The following is a 26,213-nucleotide window of genomic DNA, read 5'->3' on the forward strand; positions in this document are numbered from 1 at the left end:
TATATATATATATATATGTGTATATATATATATATATTTATATATTTTTTTAAATAGTGAACCTTTTTTAGTTAGGAAAACTATATTCAGTGTTTTAAAAAAAAATATTATACAGAGGTCGCGCACCCTTCGAGCACCGTACACGATGGCTGCGCGCATTCCGGTAGCCATTTTGAAAAGTCGCGCTGGGGTCGTGACTTCGGCGTAACTTGTAAAGTATGAAATATCTTTACATTAATTATAAATAAAAGTTTTCCTTTAAGTGTGTGTCTACATTTATTAATAAAAGTATTTTTAAAGTATTATTTTCAATATAATTTCAACACAAAATTATTCGATTATTATTGGATTCGGAGGTTAGGAGGGATGGCCATTTTGCTCGATCTGTTTTGCAAGATTTTTTGGTCTAGTCAGGTGGACACCCTCCTCCGGGTGAGGTATGGCTTGAGGATTCTATTAAAAAGGTGAGGAATCCGCAGGCAGAAGTATCCACCAGAAGAGCATGTTACTTACCTTCAGTAACGCTTTTTCTGGTGGATACAGTATCTGCCTGTGGATTCCTCACTGTCCCACCCACCTCCCCATTGTCTACCTGTTTCTACCAAAGAGATTATTTTACTGTTTGGCATGAATGTTTTTAATATGTCTTAATTATGCTTATGTTTTATTGTGATAAATGCTTGATCTGTTGCTATTTCTTTATGCCTTTATTGGTTATGCATTTGTATATATATATATATTACCTACTGGCGGTCGCAAGTAGGTAGTTATAGTTAGGACCCTGTTTCCATAGGAAATCCGCAACATTCTATTTTGAATAACTTTGGCGCCGGTTGACGAATCCTCGCGAATTTCTCAAAATAGGTGGGGCGCTACGCTCCGCTCCTACCCTGAAAGTCTCGGGGGGATTCGTCAAGCGGGGGCTGAGATAAAAGGGGGGTCCCAAAATGCGTTTTTCCCATGCATTTTTCCATAGGACCTTTAGACAGGGCTACAGCCCGAACGGCTGAACAGAATTACTAGAAATTTGGCAGAGAGGTAGTCCTCAGGTCAAGGAAGTGCCTTTTGTAGGTTTGGTGTAAATCTGTTCAGTAGATTCTGAGAAAATAGCCTTTAAATCAATATATATATCTGAGCCAGCTTACGGTACGCTTACCGTAAGCTTACCGTACGCGTACGGTGGCGTGCGCGAGCGCGATTCTGATTGGCTGTTAGATCTTAGTAAACATTCGAATCGGCCGAAACCAGGAAGCGGCGGCCGCCATTTTGTGTATTTCACTCCGGTAAAAAAGAGTGATATCTTGAAAAGGGGGCAAGGGAGAGAGTTACAGACCCCCTAACATTTGTAAGGGGGTCAAAGAAGGACAGAAAAGTACAAAGAAAACATTTATTGATTTTTAAAAAAATCACGGGGTACGCGTACGGTAAGCTTACGGTAAGCGTACGGTAAAAAAAAAAAAAAAAAAAGAAATGAAATTCAGATTTAAGTGTTTAGATATTAGGGGGCTCTAAAAAGAGCCGTTGTGTTTATTAAGTGATTTTTTAGTGGTACCTACAAGTAAGTACCGATGCAGAGTCTAAGGTTCAAGAGTAAGACTCTGTTCCCTTCATCATTGAAGTGCACACCATCTCCTCTATAAATGTCTTGCATGTCGTAACGCAAGTTGTTGTGGTAAATGGAACCCATACCATAGTCACGGAGGAAAGCAGAAACAGATTTGGTGACGTGCTTTCTTGCTTTGTCAGTCTGCGGACAGAAATGATTGGACCAGTTCCATTTTTGCCTTTGGCATATGTTAGAAAACACAAAGGCAGTTTTAGGGAAAAGTGAAAACAGTTGTGCAAAGGTGTCCTTCATAAGCATTTCCAGACCTACCCCAGTCAAAGTGCCTAGGTCATTGCCACCACAGTGCACTATTATGAGGTCAGGGTGTTGGATTTGCATGAAGGATTTCACCAATGGCATCAATTGGTGCCACTTTAACCCTCTCTGACCAATCCATTTAATGTCTACATTTGGCAAAGCAAGGTCTCTCACCATACCTGTTTTCTCTGCAAACTTTTCACTCCAGAAGACATAGCTGTGCCCTACAATCCACACTGTGAACATCTTCAAAGGAGAACTGGATGCACTCAGGAGGTGTCTTTCAGTAGAATGGCAATATGAAAAGAAAGACAGTTTGGAAATGGAGGCATACATATTTTTTTCAAAAAAAAAAGAACTGATTGGCTGTTTCATACCATTCTAGAATAAAAACTAGGCTGTATGTGTAAATTAATAGAAGCATGTTTTGTATTGGTACAGAAAAATGTGTTACCAAAGAACAGTACTATGGATTTGCTGTTAGGTTTGAAAAGTCAAGCACTCTTGCTCTGTGGAATTGAAACATTGTTTGGCGAACTTCTGACCTGACTCCACACAGCAGTGTTCCATGAGCTGTTGCTATGGTAGCAGGCAGAAGTCAAGTTGGGGGAAGGGTACTAGGCAGAAGTCAAGTTGGGGGAAGGGTACTTTTGGAAAAGGGTTGGTTTTCAACCAATAGAAATGTGTGATTACATTTGAAAAAAGGGGGGAAGCACTGAGATTTGAAACTTACATGTATATGTGTGGAAAAATAGAGGGAAACTTTGCCATTATCTGGTTCTGCTGAGAGGAGAGAGGTGTAGAGAACAGAGATCCTGGCTCTGATAATCTGCTGTTTGAGTGCCACATTTCTTTCACAACTAACTAATTTTAAAGGTGAGGTTAGAGTTTGAGAGGAGATGTATATGGTAAATTAAGAAATGAATAATAGAAATGTAATTCTTTTTGTTGAAGTTGCGTTTATTATTTTCTGTTTTGGGAGAAATTTAAATGTGAGGAACATGTAAAATAATATGGACTATGTTTTCACGATAAATTAAGGTGTATTGGTATAAAAAATGAATAGTTTAAGGGTTTGAGGTTGGACTCAGTAATGCAAATACATTCAGCATCACTAAGGCTGGTTGCCCTTGGTGGAATGTAGGCAGTCACCCAGGTTACACATGTTGGGAAATATAGGCAGAGATTTATTGTGTACAACTCTGGTAATTTTATATTTGCATTAGTAGGAAAAAGGGGGAGCGATTTTTTGGTGCAGAAGCAGACTCTTAGCACACACCCAGCTCCTTTCCATGTATAATCATGCACAGTATTTACAAGCGAGTGGGGTTTGAGGTTTCAGTCTGTAATGCAAATACATTCAGCATCACTAAGGCTGGTTGCCCTTGCTGGAGTGTAGGCAGTCACCCAGGATACACATGGTGGTGGTCTGAAAAAGCAGTTTGGACATGTGCATTTAAAAAAATCTGAAAAGTGGATTCATAATGTGTCAGTCTGTAAAAGTGATTATCACTTGCCAAAAAAAAAGAGCAGTAAGTGTGCATTCAAATTGGCAAAGAAATTTTGTTTTGTGACTAATGTGAAAACATGACTCTGTGTGCAAATAGGAATTACAGGCAGAGATTTATTGCGTTATGCTCTGGTGATTTCACAGTTGCATTAGTAGGAAAAAGGGGGAGCGATTTTTTGGTGCAGAAGCAGACTCTTAGCACACACCCAGCTCCTTTCCATGTATAATCATGCACAGTATTTACAAGCGAGTGGGGTTTGAGGTTTCAGTCTGTAATGCAAATACATTCAGCATCACTAAGGCTGGTTGCCCTTGCTGGAGTGTAGGCAGTCACCCAGGATACACATGGTGGTGGTCTGAAAAAGCAGTCTGGACATGGGCTTTTTAAAAAATCTGAAAAGTGGATTCATAATGTGTCAGTCTGTAAAAGTGATTATCACTTGCCAAAAAAAAAGAGCAGTAAGTGTGCATTCAAATTGGCAAAGAAATTTCGTTTTGTGACTAATGTGAAAACATGACTCTGTGTGCAAATAGGAATTACAGGCAGAGATTTATTGCGTTTTGCTCTGGTGATTTCACAGTTGCATTAGTAGGAAAAAGGGGGAGCGATTTTTTGGTGCAGAAGCAGACTCTTAGCACACACCCAGCTCCTTTCCATGTATAATCATGCACAGTATTTACAAGCGAGTGGGGTTTGAGGTTTCAGTCTGTAATGCAAAGACATTCAGCATCACTAAGGCTGGTTGCCCTTGCTGGAGTGTAGGCAGTCACCCAGGATACACATGGTGGTGGTCTGAAAAAGCAGTTTGGACATGTGCATTTAAAAAAATCTGAAAAGTGGATTCATAATGTGTCAGTCTGTAAAAGTGATTATCACTTGCCAACAAAAAAAAGAGCAGTAAGTGTGCATTCAAATTGGCAAAGAAATTTCGTTTTGTGACTAATGTGAAAACATGACTCTGTGTGCAAATAGGAATTACAGGCAGAGATTTATTGCGTTTTGCTCTGGTGATTTCACAGTTGCATTAGTAGGAAAAAGGGGGAGCGATTTTTTGGTGCAGAAGCAGACTCTTAGCACACACCCAGCTCCTTTCCATGTATAATCATGCACAGTATTTACAAGCGAGTGGGGTTTGAGGTTTCAGTCTGTAATGCAAATACATTCAGCATCACTAAGGCTGGTTGCCCTTGCTGGAGTGTAGGCAGTCACCCAGGATACACATGGTGGTGGTCTGAAAAAGCAGTCTGGACATGGGCTTTTTAAAAAATCTGAAAAGTGGATTCATAATGTGTCAGTCTGTAAAAGTGATTATCACTTGCCAAAAAAAAAGAGCAGTAAGTGTGCATTCAAATTGGCAAAGAAATTTCGTTTTGTGACTAATGTGAAAACATGACTCTGTGTGCAAATAGGAATTACAGGCAGAGATTTATTGCGTTTTGCTCTGGTGATTTCACAGTTGCATTATAGGAAAAAGGGGGAGCGATTTTTTGGTGCAGAAGCAGACTCTTAGCACACACCCAGCTCCTTTCCATGTATAATCATGCACAGTATTTACAAGCGAGTGGGGTTTGAGGTTTCAGTCTGTAATGCAAATACATTCAGCATCACTAAGGCTGGTTGCCCTTGCTGGAGTGTAGGCAGTCACCCAGGATACACATGGTGGTGGTCTGAAAAAGCAGTTTGGACATGTGCATTTAAAAAAATCTGAAAAGTGGATTCATAATGTGTCAGTCTGTAAAAGTGATTATCACTTGCCAAAAAAAAAGAGCAGTAAGTGTGCATTCAAATTGGGAAAGAAATTTCGTTTTGTGACTAATGTGAAAACATGACTCTGTGTGCAAATAGGAATTACAGGCAGAGATTTATTGCGTTTTGCTCTGGTGATTTCACAGTTGCATTAGTAGGAAAAAGGGGGAGCGATTTTTTGGTGCAGAAGCAGACTCTTAGCACACACCCAGCTCCTTTCCATGTATTATCATGCACAGTATTTACAAGCGAGTGGGGTTTGAGGTTTCAGTCTGTAATGCAAATACATTCAGCATCACTAAGGCTGGTTGCCCTTGCTGGAGTGTAGGCAGTCACCCAGGATACACATGGTGGTGGTCTGAAAAAGCAGTCTGGACATGTGCATTTAAAAAAATCTGAAAAGTGGATTCATAATGTGTCAGTCTGTAAAAGTGATTATCACTTGCCAAAAAAAAAGAGCAGTAAGTGTGCATTCAAATTGGCAAAGAAATTTCGTTTTGTGACTAATGTGAAAACATGACTCTGTGTGCTAATAGGAATTACAGGCAGAGATTTATTGCGTTTTGCTCCTGTGATTTCACAGTTGCATTAGTAGGAAAAAGGGGGAGCGTTTTTTTGGTGCAGAAGCAGACTCTTAGCACACACCCAGCTCCTTTCCATGTATAATCATGCACAGTATTTACAAGCGAGTGGGGTTTGAGGTTTCAGTCTGTAATGCAAATACATTCAGCATCACTAAGGCTGGTTGCCCTTGCTGGAGTGTAGGCAGTCACCCAGGATACACATGGTGGTGGTCTGAAAAAGCAGTCTGGACATGTGCTTTTAAAAAAATCTGAAAAGTGGATTCATAATGTGTCAGTCTGTAAAAGTGATTATCACTTGCCAAAAAAAAAGAGCAGTAAGTGTGCTTTCAAATTGGCAAAGAAATTTCGTTTTGTGACTAATGTGAAAACATGACTCTGTGTGCAAATAGGAATTACAGGCAGAGATTTATTGCGTTTTGCTCTGGTGATTTCACAGTTGCATTAGTAGGAAAAAGGGGGAGCGATTTTTTGGTGCAGAAGCAGACTCTTAGCACACACCCAGCTCCTTTCCATGTATAATCATGCACAGTATTTACAAGCGAGTGGGGTTTGAGGTTTCAGTCTGTAATGCAAATACATTCAGCATCACTAAGGCTGGTTGCCCTTGCTGGAGTGTAGGCAGTCACCCAGGATACACATGGTGGTGGTCTGAAAAAGCAGTCTGGACATGTGCATTTAAAAAAATCTGAAAAGTGGATTTATAATGTGTCAGTCTGTAAAAGTGATTATCACTTGCCAAAAAAAAGAGTGAGAAGTGTGTTTTCAAATTGGCAAAGAAATTACGTTTTGTGACTATTGTGAAAAGAAATGTAGTAATATATTTAAATAAAATAAAGGAATTTTTTTTTAGTTTTTTTCAGGTATTGCTGAAGAGCAGTGAACAAAATTTAAGATGCCTACAAAATCCAGAGTTCAAAAAACTCAAAAAAAAAACCTATATTTGAAGACAACTGGAGGACCAAAGTTAGTAGAAGATGCTCATGTTGGGAAAAAGAAAAAATCTTCTGGTAAGCAGAAAAAACAATTTCTAAAAAATATATTCAAAAGAATGAAAAATGTACAAAATGTCTGTACTGGAAAGAATGTTTTGAAAAGAAAAGGACAGGAAAAAATTGAGAATTTAGTTAATGCAAATATACCTTCTGCAACTGAAAAGATTTACATAAATAGAAAAACAGCGTTTAAAGAGATACGTAGAAAAATGTTTCAGAGAAGAGTTATGTCCAATTTGATAAAGGATGTGAAGAAATATAAGCAAAAGACTAAGTTTTATAAAAGAAAAAAAAAATTGAAGCCATTGCAGCAAAGGCATTAGAATTAAAAAGGAAACTATTCATTTTAATTTTGAATAGGATGCGTACATTAGATAAAATGGTTAATGTACTGAAATCACATAGCAAAAGGAAAAGAGTAGTGAACAGAACAAACTTTTGTAAAGTGTTTTTAGGAAAGTGGATGCATAGTTCAAGTAGTGAACCTTTTTTTAATGAAGAGAGCTATTTTCAAAGTAATAGTTTGCTGCATGCAGTTGACACCAGAGGTCGTGCTTACGAAGTAAAAAATGGTTGCATAATGGAGAAGGAGATAATGGTTCCAAGAGATGAGGTACAAGTGATGGCAGATGAGGCTATGGGGAGACGTCCTAAAGCCCCAGTGTACACTTGGAATTGTAGTAGTATTTGCACTGTGCGTCAGGAATCTATTGACAAATTTCGTGAGTTTCTAAGAGAATATAGTAAAAAAAAGTATAAAACAGAAGATTAAGGTGCTTCAAAGTCTGGATCCATGCAGAGTGAGAGAGAATACTGGTTTGCAGGGTCATTCTCTGGCTTGTCTATCTAGAAAAGTGTGTAATAGTGTTTTCCATCATTTTAGGATGCTGGCTGTTCATCATACTGAAATGAGAAAGTTTGTGAGACGGTTGTATTTTGCCAAAAGTCCAGCAATAAAGTTAAATGAATTGAATAGGGCTCTGTTCTGAGGAACGGTATCAGATGTAGAGAAGGTTGTTGATGAAATTCAGTTTTGTTACTTTGGTCCTGAACAAAACAGTGCAGAGAAGGACACAGTAAATGAGGAAGAAGTGGAAGAGAATGTAGAACCCTCTGTAAGTAACACATTTAATGATCACATAACAAAATTTGCAATAATCTCTAATGAAAGACCAAATTTTACTTGTATTTGTTGCCGCAGAACTCATTATAGAAAACAAACTAGGAATGTTGATCTCTACAGAAAGAGTGAAAATGAAGATAATTATAAGTGGAAGGATTTTGCCACAAATATATTTCTTGAAAATTGTTTTGATTTGGGTGAAGATCAGCGTATTTGTAAATACTGTTACAACAAGTTAGAGGAAAATAGAATGCCGACCAGAGCTGTACATAATAATTTAGAATTGGATGCTATTCCTGCTGAACTTTCTGAATTAAATACATATGAGTCTATACTCATTCAATGTGTTCATCCGTTCCAGACCATAGTACGTATGGAGCCCAAAACTGGTAAATTACCTCCTTCCGATTTACTGAGAGGTTTAAAAGGTAGAGTGGTGTATTTGCCCTTGGATTTGAAAAAAAATATGGAAACTATTGATGCGGATACTTTGGAAACTGAACCATTAATTATTCTGGTTAATGGTGTACCTACAAAGAATAAGAAGATTTGGCAGGAGCTGGTAGATGTGCGGAAAGTACAAAGAGCAAATTTGTATTTGAAAAGGAATAACAAATGGTATGAATCAATTTATATAGAAGAAGAAGAAGAAGAAGATTTACAAGAAGACACAGAAACACCAACTGGACAAATTGAAAAAGTGGACAAGTCAAAGGAAGAAGAAATTTATGAACATTTTAGCATACATCCTCTTCATTCAAAAGAAGTTATGGGAGACAATATTGATCTCTTTCAGATGAAGAAAGCAAAAGGAACTCCCGTGAGTGTATGGGAGGAGAGCTTGGAAGCTCGATGTTTTCCCCAGCTGTTTCCTAAAGGAAAAGGAGGATGATACGATGAACGTCCGGAACAGATTCCAGCTTCTGAGTATCGGACTACAAGACTATATGCTGAAGATCCCAGATTTCGACAAAGTATTCCTTATTTGTTCCATCTTTTATTTGAAAGCGACTTGTCTGCACTGTCTTATGCAGTAAATCACATTTTAAAAAGTGGAGTACATTTACAAAATGTGTCTGCTAAGGATTTTATGGAGAAAGTGCAGCACCGAGATGATCATTTGGAAACAAAACTGATCAATCTGATGGCGTGTCAGCGTGGGACAAATGAATATTGGTACCAACGCCATGGTGAATTAAAATGCATGTTACGGAATTTAGGAACACCAACATGGTTCGTTACACTAAGCTGTGCCGAGTACGCTTGGGATGATTTACTGGATTTTCTACGAGAGGCAAATTCAAACATTAAAAACATCGAATACAAGACAGCAGGAGAACTGTGCTCATTGGATCCGGTTAATGTTTGCAGATATTTCAATCATAGATTTGAGGCTATGAAGTCCTTCATCTGCAATAAAAAAAATCCACCTCTTGGAGAAGTAGTAGATTTCTTTTGGAGAAAAGAGTACCAGGCAAGAGGTGCTCCTCATATTCATATGCTGTTGTGGATCAAGGATGCCCCAAAGTTTGGAACAGATACTGATGAAGCAGTGTTATCTTACATTGAAGAATATGCAACATGTGCTATACCAAAAAGCACAGAAGAGAAAAAGTTAAAGGAGCAAGTTTTACGTTTCCAAAGTCATCGGTGTGGAAAATACTGTCGACGGAAATACAAGAGCAAAGATAAATACTACACTAAATGTCGATTTGGATTTCCTAGACCTGTTCTTTCAAATGGAAGAGTAAACAGTTTTATGTCAGCTGTGAGACATACTATCACAAGAAAATCACCTAAGAATACCTACAACCTTAAAAGAAAAGAAGAATCAAAAAATATAAATGACTACAACCCAGTCATTTTATCCATGTGGAACGCTAACATGGATATACAGTATGTAGCTGACAATTCCATTGCTGTTGCTCGATATGTAACGTCTTACATTACGAAATCAGAAAAAACAGAATTGAAGGAAATGTGGGAAGAGATTTCTCACGAGAAGACTGTCAGTAAGAAGCTGTACAGTTTCAGTTTGAAGATGTTATCGCATCGAGAAATTGGATCCTACGAATGTTCAGATAGTTTATCTTCTGCAAGTCTCTACTCGAAGTCAAGAAGAATAATTTGGGCAAGTTTAGGCCTTGCAGCAATGAGAAATCGGGTACTAAAATCTGTTGGAGAAATTGAATATTTGGCCGAGAATGACCCAGAAAGTACAGATATTTTGAAATCAAACATGTTGGACACATATTATCCCAAGAGAAGTCAACATCTGGAGAACATGTGTCTCTATGAAGTGCTGCAGAACTACATTTATTCACGGAAAGCCGCAGAAGACATCAACAATGGAAAATATAAAGTCATTGGTGAGGAAGGATGTTTGGTGAAGCAAACAAAAGGAAGTTTGATAAATCACAGGAAGCTGAGTTGCGACACTACTGACAAGAAGGAATTTTACTACTTGGCTCTTTTACAGTTGTTTAAACCATGGCGTACAGAGGATGAACTACTGGGAGAATTTCAAAGCTATGAAGATTCTTTTAATGCTTGCAAAGACAGCATACAATGCAGTACATTCTCAAGTTATCTGCAAATGTTAAATGAAGAAATTGAACAGGAAACTACAATTGCAGCAGAAATAGCTAGAGACAGTTCTCAGGACAGCCAAAGTTCAGAAACACTCAGTCAAGATCCCCTAGGACAACCAATCGTTGAAAATGAAGCATCAATAGCCATGATTGAAGTGGAAACGGCTATGAATCAAGCTCAAGAAGAATTTATAGACTTACAAAATTTGGAAAGACAACTGAACGAAGAGCAGCAACAAATTTATGAAGAGATCAGAAACAAAAATGATCACGGATTTCTACATGAAAAAAAAGAGTGCTCATGCACATCATTTCATCCAATCAGGATGTATGTAAGCGGACAAGCTGGAACTGGAAAAAGTTTTCTAATTAAAGTCATCAGAAGCTACCTACAGCAAAAAACGGATTCTACTTTGTCTTGTGTGGTTACTGCTCCAACTGGGTTAGCAGCATATAACATAAAAGGAATCACTTTACATCGTTTGCTAATGTTACCAGTGGAGCATGAGAACAAAATAATATACAACAAGCTAACTGGAGAAGCATCCTTGGAAGTTTCAAGAGTCTTGAAGAAGATGCAAGTTCTCATTATTGATGAGGTGAGCATGGTTTCAAACTTAATGCTTGCCTTTGTGCATTTAAGAATGCAGCAAATTCTGAAGACAGACTATGACATGTTATTTGGTGGAAAACACGTCATAGTTTTTGGAGATCTTTTGCAACTTACTCCAGTTAAAGGACAACCAGTGTTTAATACTGTCACACATGAAGACACGAAGAAGTCATTGGGAAGCATCGGAAATACAAATATTTGGTCCTTCTTTGAGTACAAGGAACTTACTACTAATATGATGCAAGCAAGCGATGAAGAATATGGAAGTATTCTGAAAGATATCAGAATTGGACTACTCACAGAAGTTGGCAAAAAAGCATTACAGAGTCGGCTGCTACATAATTTATTTCCAAAGGAAGAAATAGTTGCAGAGAAGATATACAAGAACATTGCAGAAAACAAAAGTATCATCTGCTTAATGCCAACTCTACGTGAATGCTCAATATTCAATGAGGAGCTTTTGAAATTGGAAAAGGAAGAGATCAGGAAATTAGAAGCAGTGGACAAAATTGAGGATGGAAGAATTACTGTCACAGTAACAGGCACACTGAAAAATAAATTGGATTCACTAGAGAAGAACATTTCCAAAACAGCTGGATTAGAAAAAAATCTATATGTTTGCATGAACTGTAGAGTATTTTTAAGGAGAAATTTGGATGTTGAAAAAGGTTTAGTTAATGGAGCTATGGGAAGAGTTGTGGGTTTTATTAATTATCAGAAAAAAGATGGAATTGAATGTTTAAAAATAAAATTTGATCAGATAGAAGAAGTTAAAGACATTTGTCGTTGTACAGTTCGTTTCATGCTTGTGAAAGACTTATATGTACGTAGGAAGCAGTTTCCGTTTTCGCTAGCATATGCTGTAACTATTCACAAGTCTCAAGGATTGACTGTAGATTGTGCATTTGTGAACATTGGTTCAACTGTGTTCAAAGAAGGTATGGCATATGTTGCTTTGTCACGAGTGAAAACATTATCAGGTTTATTCATGATAGACTTTGATGACTCAAAAGTTAGTGCTGATACAAATTGTGTAAAGGAGTATAATAGATTAAGAAGAAGCTATGCTCCTCATTTAGGTCAGTATCCTGTGTTGGAGAAACGTGTAGTTTCTCGTAAAAGGATAAATGAGAATATCTGTGATGAAGATGTACAGAGGAGGAAAAAAAAGAGGAGTGATGTAATTGCAAGCAAAAAGAGTAAGGAAAAAGAAGAACAGGTTGTAGGATGTCATTCTGAAAATAGCTCTGGTGTCAACTGCTACGCAAATGTAGTGCTGAATGTTGCATTTTATCTGGAAAGTTTGCAAGAGCAAATAATAGTAAATCAGGGAAAAAGATTGTGTTCAGAGCTGAGTCTCCTTTTTCAAAAGCTGAGTAATGATAAAACTCAAATAGAAAGTGCTACTGAAATTAGAAAACTTTTAGATGTATGTTCAGGACGAACACAGTTTTCTCAAAATGAACAGCAAGATGCACACGAATTTTTGATGTTTTTTCTTCAGGTACTGGAAGAAGAAGAAGTTGCAATTGATAATTTATTTGATCTCTCTTATAAATGGGAACATAGTTGTGAAAACTGTTATAATATATGTGGCTCTAATGTTGATAATGAAAGGTTTATTTTTTTGACATTGCCAGAGACTAAAACTGTCACTTTTGCTAAATTAGTTAAAGATGCTAATCATAGCATGCAATGCGGTGAGTGTCAATCTGACATGTTTTCAACATTAATTTTAAAGGAATACGGACAGTATGTAATTTTAATGATGCAACGATGTAGAGCTGATGGTTCAAAATTGGATACTTTAATAAAGAAGTTTACAGGACAGCAATTATCAATTTCAGGAAAAACTTTTGTAACTGTTGCAATAATTTTCCATGAAGGACCTACTGTTACTTCTGGACATTACACAGTTTATCTTAAATGTGAAAAAGGCTGGACACTGTGTAATGATTCCAAATTGGTTTTTAAGCAACGTTTGCCTTTTGATTTAGCAAATTCCTATCTAATCTTCCTGAAACCTAAATTTTAGAGAGACTTGGCAAGATCTGGACAAAACAATTTTACCATTTTATTGGATTACCATTGGAATTTTCAAAAATAAAGATTTTTTTAATTATCATTTGGCCTAATGGAAAGATAACCAATTGTAATGTGGACTTTTTTAATTTTTAATGAAACTTTCGAAAACCAAAAATTTAGAGAAAATCGGTAACATCTGCTCAATTTAAATTTTGGAATGTTATTGGAGTGCCATTGGAATTTTTTTCAAAAAAGATTTTTTAAATTACTATTTGGCCATGTGGAAAGGTAAACAATTCTATTGTGGACTTAATAAATTATTAATAAATATTTAGGGAACCAATATGTTACAGAGAATCGGTGAGATCTGTACAAATAAAACTTTAGAATTTTATTGGATTACCATTGGAAATTTAATCAAAAAAGAATTTTAAAATTACTATTTGGCCTAAAGGAAATGGAACCAGATGTAATGTGGAGTTATTTGAGATATAATATTGTGATTATACTTCTGAAACAAACATATCAGACGGTATTTTAAAGAAATAAGTATTGATATTAGATGATATTTTTTTAGAATATTATGCATTTCTATAATGTTAAGTTTAAGTAAAAAGAGATTCTGGGCTTTTTTAATACAATCTTTGAGATTGTTATTTTTTTTTGCCCGCTGTAAAATGATGAATGCAATTGCTTTCACAATTTATAGTGAAATGCAATATATTCTGAAAACAGCAAAAATAAGGCAAAAATATTTTTTGATAAATATGTAAATATGTGTACTGTATTATAAAATGTTTTAAAAATATTAATACTTTTTTCTTTTTTTTCAGATTGATATAGAAAATTTTCGAAAACTAGAACCATTTTTAAAGCAATTTTTAAAAAAAACAAATGAATAAATATTTTTTTGAGTGGGTGTGGTAAGTCAATAATAATAATTGTAGTCTCTCAAAGACCTTGTAATGTGATAATTGATTTTTAGTGTTTTTTTAAAAACACATGCTGGTCAGTGATGTCATCAGTGATGTCACTGACCATGTCATGAGTGATGTAATATGTGACGTCATCAGCAGTGCATTGCGGGCGCGTGAGTTATAGTTAGCTGAACTAACTATAACGGGGGAATTTCATTGGTTTTTTACGAGTGAAATGTCCAGCTAACTATAACATGTGTGAAACCTTTGGTTTTTTCATTGAATTTCTAAGGTTTTTTAAATGCTAATTCCTAACTATAACGTGTGTGAAACCCATGGTTTTTTCAGTGAATATATATATATATATATTTAGTATACTATGTATAAATGTGAGAATGTGTTGGTCCACCTGTTTACTTCGGTGGCACGGAAAAAATGGGTGGAACTGACGTCAGCACGCCGACGAGGTCCTCCTATGGCTCCTATGACATCATACGGTGTCCCGAGCGGAGCCGTGCTTTTATGACATTGTCGTCGACGTGAGAGAGCTAGGAAAGAATTTCGGCGGAATGCTGGCACAGGGGATATTCACCTAAGTGTTCAGGCTAGTCCTTTGGGAGAAACTGTTTATGTTGCCACTCCAGAAACCGAAACCAGTGATCCAAGGGCAGAGGCCCTGCAGATGGTTCACGAGGTGGGGTGCCCAGTCGTGTGCACCGGCGGGGAAGGGAAGTGACAAGAACTACTACCCACAAAAAAGGTAACAAGGGGACTGAATAACACAGGATCTTCTCTTTGTATCTAGCAGGAACAACAAGGTTAAAATCCCCTAGTTCCAAAATGTAGAATTAGTGCTACAACAGTCTTCAAGAGGACCTGCGATGGATGCCACTTCTGCCTTCCTTTCATACTGCGGTAGGACGCACACTTGTTGACCTCTCATGGCACTGCTCCACACTTTGGGGACAATGCTTTCCATTAGCTGTGTTTTCTGATGACGCGTCGTGCCGGCCCCGTGCAACTGCAGAACCCCTTTAGATCCAAACAGACTCTTCCACTCTCTCACCGGAAGTGAAACCAGGCCATGCGGACACTTTCACAATACAACAGTCGGGAATGCACTTTTAGGTAAAAAAAACACATTCCTTCATCCTAATTAATCAAATAAAGGACTCACTGAAGAACAGGGGCCAACTTCGATCAGTAAACAGCCGTTACAACAACTTTTTTACTTTGCGATACCAATACAACGCATGCATTACCTCGCATGCGTTGTACATCGCAAAGTCATTACTACACATTTTTTTAGAACGCATGATCATTTACCACGCATGCCTTTACAACAAATGTTATTGTAAAGGTATGTATGGTAAATGACCATGAGTTCTAAAAAAATGTAGACAATCCATGTTGTTGCAATGAAACAGAGGCTGTTCTGTTTCCTCACAACAACGTGCACCGCCACTCAGTGACGACATGAAGCAGGAACCACGAGGAGAGAGGAACCATGAGGAGTGAGAGGTAAGGGGGATTGGGCATGGGGTGGTGGCTACTTTTCTAGGGTTTAGGTTAGTGCAGTAGTGTTAGGGTAGTGTAGGGGGTTATGCTGGAGGTACTGTTTTAGGGTTTAGGGTAGTACAGTGATGTTTGCGTAGTGTAGGGGGTCATGCTGGGGTAGTGTTTTAGGGTATAGGGTAGTGCAGTGGTGTTTGTGTAGTGTAGGAGGTCATGCCGGGGGTAGTGTTTTAGGGTTTAGGGTAGTGCAGTGGTGTTTGGATAGTGTAGGGGGTCATGCTGGGGTAGTGGTTTAGGGTTTAGGGTAGTGCAGTGGTGTTTGGGTAGTATAGGGGGTCATGCTGGGGGTAGTGTTTTAGGGTTTAGGGTAGTGCAGTGGTGTTTGAGTAGTGTAGGGGGTCATGCTGAGGGTAGACTTAGGGTTTAGGGTAGTGTAGTGGTGTTTGGGTAGTGTAGGGGTCATGCTGGGGGTATATTTAGGGTTTAGGGTAGTGCAGTGATGTTTGGGTAGTATAGGGAGTCGTGCTGGGGGGAGTGTTTTAGGGTTTAGGGTAGTGCAGTGGTGTTTGGGTAGAGTAGGGGGTCATGCTGGGGTAGTGGTTTAGGGTTTATGGTCATGCAGTGACGTTTGGGTAGTGTAGGGGTCGTGCTGGGGGTAGTGATTTAGGGTTTAGGGTAGAGCAGTGGTCTTTGGGTAGTGTAGGGGCTATTGTGGGGGATAGTGATTTAGGGTTTAATGTAGTGCAGTGGTGTTTGTGTAGTGTAGGGGGTCATGCAGGGGGTGGTGTTTGAGGGTTTAGGGCTGTGCAGTGCAGTGGTGTTTGGGCAGTGTAGGGGGCCGTGCAGGGGGTGGTGTTTTAGGGTTTAGGGCAGCGCAGTGGTGTTCTGGCAGTGTAGGGGGTTGTGCAAATTGTGGTGTTTTAGGGTTCAGGGCAGTGCAGTGGTGATCGGGCAGTGTAGGGGGTCATGCAGGGGGTGGTGTTTTAGGGTACAGGGCAGTGCAGTGGTGTTCGAGCAGTGTAGGGGGTCGTGCAGGGGGTGGTGTTTTAGGGTTCAGGGCAGTGCAGTGGTGTTCGGGCAGTGTAGGGGGTCATGCAGGGGGTGGTGTTTTAGGGTTTAGGGTAGTGCAGTGGTGTTCGGGCAGTGTAGGGGGTCGTGCAGAAGGTGGTGTTTTAGGGTTTAGGCCAGTGCAGTGGTATTCAGGCAGTATAGTGGATCATGCACGGGGTGGTGTTTTAGGGTTTGGGGCAATGCAGTGGTGTTCGGGCAGTGTAGGGGTCGTGCAGGGGGTAGTGTTTTAGGGTTTTGGGTAGTGCTGTGGTGTTTGTGTAGTGAACAGCGCATGCGCTGCGTCGCTAGGCGAGACCTAAAAAGCATTGCACTAAGATGGCTGCCAACACGTCCTGGATTGAAGTGTTGGCAGCCAATTAGAACCAAGCTTGTGCTTGCATAGTTAGGTCCCGCCCAGATATATAAAGATTTTTTTCCTTTAATATCTCAAAAACTACAGCACGGATTTCCACCATTTAATAAAAAGGACGCCTTCGGAACCAAGCACTACCTTTTTGTAACCCTGGGCGTAGTTTGCGTAGTAGCGCTACGTGCAGCTACGCGAAGTGCACTTCGCACTATGCGAGCTACGCAAACTGCGTAGTGCACTGTGCAAAATGCTGTTTTCGATGCCTGCACAGTGCCGGATGTGTATCCGCACTGTGCAAGCATCGCAAACAGCATCTTGCACAGTGCAAGTGTTCTTTTTCTGCCGCTCGAGTAGATTTCTACTCGAGCGGCAGCTTTCTCAACACAGACTGGTAGTTTCTCATCGCAAGCGGCCGCGAACATACGCGACCTCTCGCAATGACAAATCTGACCTCCCCGCGTTGAGAATCTCGCCGTGAGGTTTATTTTCCACGCTCGCGATCGGCAATTGATGTTGCTGATCGCAAACGAGGAAAAAGTCTCGCCGGGATGTCATTTTGCTCGCTCGCAGTTGCCAGCTTGACGTTGAGGACCACGAGCAAGCAAAACATGACTGCGATGGTACACTACACTACGCTAAGCATGTTTGCACTGAGCTACGTGCAATTCGCGTAGTGCGAAGTAGCGCAAACTACGCGAGCGTAGCATAATGCTTCACCCAGGATTACCTTTTTGACAAATTTGGTGTAATTCCGTTCAGCAGTTTGAGCTGTAGCTGTGTCTAAAGTTTCCTATGGGAAATTGATTTTCCGACCACTATATTTTGAATTTCTCAGGGACTACTGAACGGATTTACACCATCTAACAAAAAGGGCTCTTTTTGAATGAAGGGCTACCTTTTGGAAAAATTTGGTATAATTCCGTTCAGCAGTTCGGGTTGTAGCTGTGTCTAAATGTTCCAATGGAAAAAACCATGGAGAAAACACGTTTTGGGACCCCCCTTTTATCTCAGCCCCCGCTTGGCATATCACCCCGAAACTTTCAATGCAGGAGCTGGTCGGAGCGTCCCACTAGTTTTGAAAATTGTGCGATGATTCGTCAAACGATGCCAAAGTTATTGGGAAGACAAAAAATGCTTTTCCTGTGGAAAATAGGTTCTAACTATAACTACCTACTGGCAACCGCCATTAGGTAATATATACATATATATGTATATATATATATATATATATTGTTTCCAAACCATGGCCCCCTGTTCCGGTCCTCTGGGCGCTCTTCGGCGGTGCGTTCAAGATACGGCAGAGCCCCACCGTTATCTATTGCACAACACTCTTTTTCAGAGAAATTCTTGCGCACTCGCAGTATTCGTAAATAATCTCGCTCCCAATTATGTTGCTTTTTCAATGTTTTATTGCTGTTAAAGCATACCAGCTACCCCAACGCGTTTCGGTCTTCCCTGAGACCTTGTTCACGGGCATGAAACAAACACAAAGTGCGGCGTTACAACCCCATATTTAAACATGATGACATAATTTCCTCTACAGCGCCACTTTGCATTCTGGTAATTGTGGTTTTTTCGTTAAAACCTTCCGATTTCACATACCTTTTCCTTTTTCAACCAATTTTCATTACAAGTGAATTTTCTCATTTCTATTTTCAGATTTATATGTATGATGTTAAGCTTATTCATATCAATTCACATTTTGTTTCTCATTCTAACCATATAATTATTTTTGTGATCATCACAAATAGTATAATCTGACAATCAATATTGCAATTCGTCTTTTCCTAATTCTTTATCATTAAGGTCCAGCCCTCCATTGGGCCTAATTGTACCCCAATCTTCTTCAGGTTTTCTACCATTTATTCAATTATTAAGGTATAACCTAAATGGACCTTAATCTTAATGATCAATCTACTATATGTATATTTGTCGCCATAATTTGTTCACCGTATTTTTACAAATTCATACCTATATTCATCCTACACAAACTCATTATTCCACTTGCGCGTAATCATATTAGAATCATTTCGGTAGTGAATCATTAACATATTAATTACGGGAAGCTAATATCTGACATTTATCAAAAATTATTAATTATTGTATCCTCATTATCTCAAAATAATGTTGCAGGATTAATTCACTTTTTCAAACAAGCACATTAAAAGAAATGTAAAGAAGTTGGGTTTCTAGTCCTTATAGATGTGAATGCATTTCTTCGTCCTGATTTAAACCCATCTGGGTCAATATTCTGAAATTTAAGATATGCTTAGACTCCTTCTGTCTTAATATCTTTTCTCGATCACCGCCCCTTGCGTTTATTGTCACTTGGTCCACTGCATAGAATTTCAGATTTCGCCAATTGCTTTCATGCTCTTTCTCCATATGCTTAGCAATAGCGTTGCTTCTGTCAACATTAGTTGTTGCTCTTGTATGTTCGAGGATACGTTTTTTTAACTCGCAGATAGTGCCTCCCACATATTTTAATGAGCATGGACATTCTACAATGTAAATTACGAATTGGCTCTTGCATGTTATCAATTGATTTATTTTCCACATCTTTTTATTGGCCATCTCTATTTCTTTCACATTTTTCGCAATTGCGCAAACTTTGCAATTTGACATTTTTACAAAGCCAGTTGTTTTCAGCCACATTTTTGGTCTTATATTTGTAAAGTGACTATGGACTAATTGGTCCTTCAAATTGATTGCTCTTCTGTATGTCATTTTAGGATAATCTCCAACTATCTTTGCCACTGTTGGATCCAATTGCAATATGTTCCAGTTTTTACATAGTGTCTTGTTAATCTGTTTATTTTCTGTTGACAGTGTCGTTATCAGGCGAATTTCATTCTTGTTTTCTTCTTTCTCTTGATTATTCTTAGGTTTAAGCAATTCAATTCTTGTCAGTTTTTTGGTGGCTTGCATATATCACTTGTGCGTTATATTTCCGTTTCTTAAATCTCGCACACATTGCTTGGCTATTTTTTTGCCATTCTATTTCCTGTGAGCATATTCTACGAACTCTCAGGAGTTCTCCAAATGGAATGCTTTTAATTGTACTTGGCTGATGAAAACTCTCAGCATGCAAAATAGCATTTGTAGCTGTACTTTTACGATGTAAAGTTGAGTGGACTCGGTTTTCATGGATATAGATCTCAGTATCCAAAAAGATGGTTGGCTCTTCACTTATAGTGTAGGTAAATTTTAAATTGCAGTCAGTTTTATTCAGGACTTAAAAATATTCTGCAAATTCCTCCCTACTTCCATCCCATATGATAAACAAGTTGTTTATTTAGCGTAGCCACATGACGATTTTGTTGACGAATTGATCATTTCTGATGTTCCATGCATGATTGGACTCCCACCATCCCATGGTGAGACATGCATAACTGGGACTGAATGCAAATCCCATCGCCCTACCGTTCACTTGTCTGTAAATTTCCTCTCCAAACATAAATACATTTTCTGTTGTGCAGATTTGAATCATCTCCAATAGCATTTGATTATGATTTGAAAATTGAATATTGCGTTCTTTCAAAAAGAATTCGCAGGCAGTCAACCCAATTTCATTGTTGATATTTGTATATAATGATATTACGTCCATTGATATCAATTTATATGATGCTGCCCATGGAATTTCCTGTATGTGACGTAACAAGTCACCAGTGTCTTGCAAATAGGATGTTAATTTTTTCATATATGGTAATAAGTAAATACCCAAAACATTTGCTATAGGCTCCAAGAGTGCTCCTTTCGCCGATATAATTGGTCTGCCAGGTGGTTTTGTAGGATGCTTATGAATTTTTGGTAGAAAGTAAATGGTAGCAGTCTTTGGGTGTTCTGTGGTTAGATATTTAGCTTCATCCTTATCCAAGAGATTACTGTTTTTCCACATATTTATTTTCATATCCAGTTACAATTTGAATTTTTTGGTTGGGTTTTCTTTCAATTTTTCATATTAACTTCTATTCCTCAATTGTGAATAAGCGTCTTGTATATATTGTTCTTTTTCCAAAATGATAATGTTTCCACCCTTATCCGCCATCTTGATTTCAATAGTATCATCATCTTTCAGCATTTGTAATGCCATTCTCTCCTCCTTGGTCAGGTTATCTTTGTATTTCGTGTGCTTCATTCGATACAGATTTTTAACAATCGCTTCATAAAATTGGTCAGATTTATTGTTGTGTGGTAATTGGGGATAAAATTTGGATTTGGCCACTGGAGGGCTGGACCTTAATGATAAAGAATTAAGAAAAGATGAATTGCAATATTGATTGTCAGATTATACTATTTGTGATGATCACAAAAATGATCACAAAAATAATGATATGGTTATAATGAGAAACAAAATGTGAATTGATATGAATATGCTTAACATCATACATATATATCTGCAAATAGAAATGAGAAAATTCACTTGAAATTGGAAGGTTTTAACGAAAAAATCACAATTACCAGAATGCAAAGTGGCGCTGGAGCGGAAAGGATGTCATCATGTTTAAATATGGAGTTGTAGCACCACACTTTGTGTTTGTTTGATCCCCGTGAACAGGGTCTCAGGGAAGACCGAAACGCGTTGGGGTAGCTGGTATGCTTTAACAACAATAAAACATCGAAAAAGCAACATCATTGGGAGCGAGATTATTTACGAATACTGCGAGTGCGCAAGAATTTCTCTGAAAAAGAGTGTTGTGCAATATATATATATATATATACAGGAGGGATGAAACGCGTTATGGCTGCCTGGTTTGTTTTGGTTTGGTAAATAAACCGATATTTGAAAAGAATCCGTGGTCCGTGCTCCCTTCTGCTCAGCTGGTCAGACACGAGAGAGGAGAGTGCTCTGCTGATATATATATATATATATATATATATATATATATATATATTCACTTAAAAAACCATAGGTTTCACACACGTTATAGTTAGGAATTAGCATTTAAAAAACCTTGCAAAGTCACTTAAAAAACCATAGGTTTCACACATGTTATGGTTAGCAGGACATTTCACTCGTAAAAAACCATTGAAATTCCCCCGTTATAGTTAGTTCAGATAACTATAACTTGCGCGACCGCAATCCACTGCTGATGACGTCACATATTACATCACTCATGACATGGTCAGTGACATCACTCATGACATAACTGATGACATCTCAAATGACATCACTGATGACATCACTGATGACATCATCCAGTGAATATGTGTCTTTCTGAAAAATAAATATATATGTGAAACCTATGGTTTTTTTAGTGAATTTGTAAGGTTTTTTAAATGCAAATTTATGTAGGTATTATTACATTTTTTATATATTTATTTTGCAATAAACTACCTATGTATATAGTTATAGATTGACTGCATCCTTTTATATGGAATGGCTCAGCTCTTTTATTTTGAATTTGGAATTTGGATAAAGTTGAACAGCATAGTTAATATCTTCTATAAACTTACAAACAGTTTAAAATGTTTTTGTTTTTATTAAGGGTTTTTCACGGTGCGTGCATCGTGCGCGCACCACGCGATTTTTTGAAAAAAAATAAAATGTTTTTTTCACCCTTCGGGGTCCTTCAGGGACCCCCTGACAAAGGCTAGGGGGTCAGGAACTCTCGACCCTGCCCCCTTTTCACGTTCTCCACCTTTCTTTTTCACTGTTTTCACTGTCACACACAAAATGGTGTCCGACACTTTCCTGATTTCGACCGATTGGAATGTTGACTGACATCTAACCACCAATCAGAATTACGCTTGCGGTCATTTGGTGCGCGCACGGTGCGCGCATATAGCTATTTATGTACTTTTAACTGCAATTTTCTCAGGAACTACTGAACAGATTGACACCCTATATGCAAAAGGCACATGCCTGACCTGAGGACTACCTCTTTGTCAAATTTCATGTAATTCTGTTCAGCCATTCGGGCTGTACCTTTGACTAAAGGTCCTATGGGAAAATGCATGGGGAAAACGTGTTTCGGGACCCCCCTTTTTTCTCAGCCCCCGCTTGACAAATCACCCCGAGTCTTTCAGGGTAGGAGCTGAGCGGAGCGCCCCATTAGTTTTGAAAATTTCGCGAGGATTCGTCAACCGGCGCCAAAGTTATTCAAAATAGAATTTTCAGATTTCCTATGGGAACTCGGTCCTAACTATAACTATCTACTGGCGACCGGCAGTAGATAATATATGTATATTTTCACTGAAAAACCATAGGTTTCAGGCCTGATATAGTTAGGAATTAGCATTTAAAAAACCTTTGAAATTTACTGAAAAAACCATAGGTTTCAGGCCTGACCCCATCCCACAGGGCCTGCCCCCAATTTTTATTTATCAAAAAAAATCAGGAAGGGAGCCCCCCCGCATATACAATGTTTGAGCCATGGGGTGTGGCAGTCCCCAGGGCAGTGTGGGGGGGATTTGGACCCCCCACACTTTTTTTTATTCTGCCCCCGGGATTTGGTCCCCCGGGGTAAATTAGCATATTCAGTGCGGAAGCCCGCGCTGAATTTTTTTTTTATATCTGAAGGATCCGAGCATCCAGCGCGCATCCTCCCGTTTAAAAAAATAATAATTTTTTTGGGCCTTGGGGATCCTTGTGGGTGTTTCTACCCTGCACCCCTTTTAGCATTTTGCGCCTTTTTTTGGAGGTTTTCTTGTGCCTCGGTATTACCAAGGCACAAGATGGCTGCCAACATTTCCTGATTCAGAGTGTTGGCAGCCAATTAGCATACAGCTCGTGCTCGGGAGGGTGCGCGGATCCTCCGAGGCCATAGATATATATGTACTTTTAACTCTAATTTTCTCAGGAACTACTGAACGGATTTTCACCATGTAAGCAAACGGCATGAGTCTGAACTGAGGACTACCTCTTTGCCAAATTTGGTGTAATTCCGGAGTTCGGGCTGTAGCTGCGTCTAAAGGTCCTATGGAAAAATGCATGGAGAAAAAGCGTTTTAGGACCCCCTTTTTTCTCGGCCCCCGCTTGTTGAATCACCGTGAAACTTTCAGGATAGGAGCGGACTGGAGCTGGCCAAAAGTTTGGAAAATTTCGCGAACATTCCTCAATCGGCCCCATAGTTATTCCAAATAGAGTGTTGAAGATTTCCTATGGAAAATAGGTCCTAACTAAATCTACCTGCTGGCGGGCGCATATATATATATATACATATATATATTCACTGAAAAAAACATAGGTTTCACACATGTTATAGTTAGCTGGACATTTCGCTTGTAAAAAAACAATGAACTTCCCCCGTTATAGTTAGTTCAGCTAACTATAACTCGCGTGCCCGCAATCCACTGCTGATGACGTCAGATATTACATCACTCATGACATGGTCAGTGACATCACTCATGACATCACTGATGACATCTCAAATGACATCACTGATGACATCACTGATGACATCATCCATTGAGTATGTGTTTCTGAACAATTTTAATATGTTTAATATATATAGGGAAAGGCCTGTTGAAGAATGAGTGGGTGTACAAGTGTGTAAATGGATGATTTTCTGTGGTGCGTAACTGACTCTATAAGTGAGTCATTAAATGTATCTTACTGCAGACTAGTGACTAAACTGGGTAAATGTTTGTATGTGTCTGTATGTTGGTGTATAAGTGGCGGCATGGTTTTGTGAATACATATATAAGTGTCTATATTAGATATTGATTGCTTGTCTCAGTATCTGTATGGGTTCCTGAGTGTTTGTGTGGGTAGGGTGTGTGTGACTCTATGCATAGATGTGTGAGTGGATGATTCTATGGGTGCATGGTTTTAAGAGTGCATCTGTGATGGACTGTATGGTTGAGTGAGTGTATGTATGGGTGTGTTAGGGATTGAACGTATATCTCAGTGGTACATTTGTGACTAACTACATATGTGAAAGGCAGTATATATGCGTGTAAGAGTATATAAGTGGGTAGATGTGAGAGTGTGTGATTGTGAGAGTGAATGTATGGATGAGTGTGTGCTTGTATCAAGGATTCTATAAGAGTTTAAGAATGTGATACTATTTTTATGAGTAAGTGAACTTGAGTGTGTATAACCGCATAGGTGAGTAAATGGGAGTGTGATTATTTGCATGACTGAGTAGGTGTGAGAGTACCTCTATGGATGATTGGTAGTGTGTGAGTGTCTATATAGGTGTATAAATGCATATGATAGTTTTGTATGGAGTGACTGTAAGTATGAGTGACTGTACAGGTGAATGAGTGGAGGTGTATGTAGACCTAAGAGTTAATAAGTGGGTATGTAGTTATTGTGATTGCAGTATGTATGGTTTTGAGAATGGAACTCTTAAATTTTGAGTCGGTGTATCAAAGGTTATATTAGGGTGTGAGAAGATGTGGTAATTTATCACATGGATGACGTCATCAGTGATGTCATCAGTGATGTCATTTGAGATGTCATCAGTGATGTCATGAGTGATGTCACTGACCATGTTATGAGTGATGTAATATGTGACGTCATCAGCAGTGGATTGCGGGCGCGCGAGTTATAGTTAGCTCAACTAACTATAACAGGGGAATTTCATTGTTTTTTTATGAGCGAAATGTCCAGCTAACTATAACATGTGTGAAACCTATGGTTTTTTCAGTGAATTTGCAAGGTTTTATAAATACTAATTCCTAACTATGACGTGTGTGAAACCTATGGTTTTTTCAGTGAATTTGCAAGGTTTTTTAAATGCTAATTCCTAACTATAACGTGTGGGAAACCTATGGTTTTTTTAGTGAATTTGCAAGGTTTTTTAAATGTTAATTCCTAACTTTAACGTGTGTGAAACCTATGGTTTTTTTAAGCGAATTTGCAAGGTTTTTTAAATGCTAATTTATGAATGTATTATTATATTTTTTAAATATTTATTTTAAAATAAGCTACCTATATATAGTTATAGATTAACTTTATCCTGTAATATGGAATGGCTCAGTTTTTAGTTTTTTTATTTGGATAGAGTTGAACAGCATAGTTAATATCTTCTATAAACTTATAAACACTTAAAAAAAAAAATTCTTTTTTTTTAAGTGTTTTTGACGGTGCGCGAACTGTGCGCGCACGGTGCACGCATGCGTACGTGCTCCGTGTGCGCATGCATACGTGCTATACGTGCGCATGCGTACGTCGTGCATGCTCCGTACGCGCGTGCTCCATACGCGCATGCGCGCATGCTCCATACACGCGTGCTCCGTACATGCATGCGCGCGTGCTCCGTACGCGCATGCGTGCGTGCTCCGTGCGCATGCGCATGCTCCATACGCGCATGCAAGCGTGCTCCGTGCAAGTCATGTGATTTAGAAACAATACTTTTCATT

Source organism: Triturus cristatus, chromosome 5_2 (assembly GCF_964204655.1).
Source record: "Triturus cristatus chromosome 5_2, aTriCri1.1, whole genome shotgun sequence".
Classification (NCBI taxonomy): domain Eukaryota; kingdom Metazoa; phylum Chordata; class Amphibia; order Caudata; family Salamandridae; genus Triturus; species Triturus cristatus.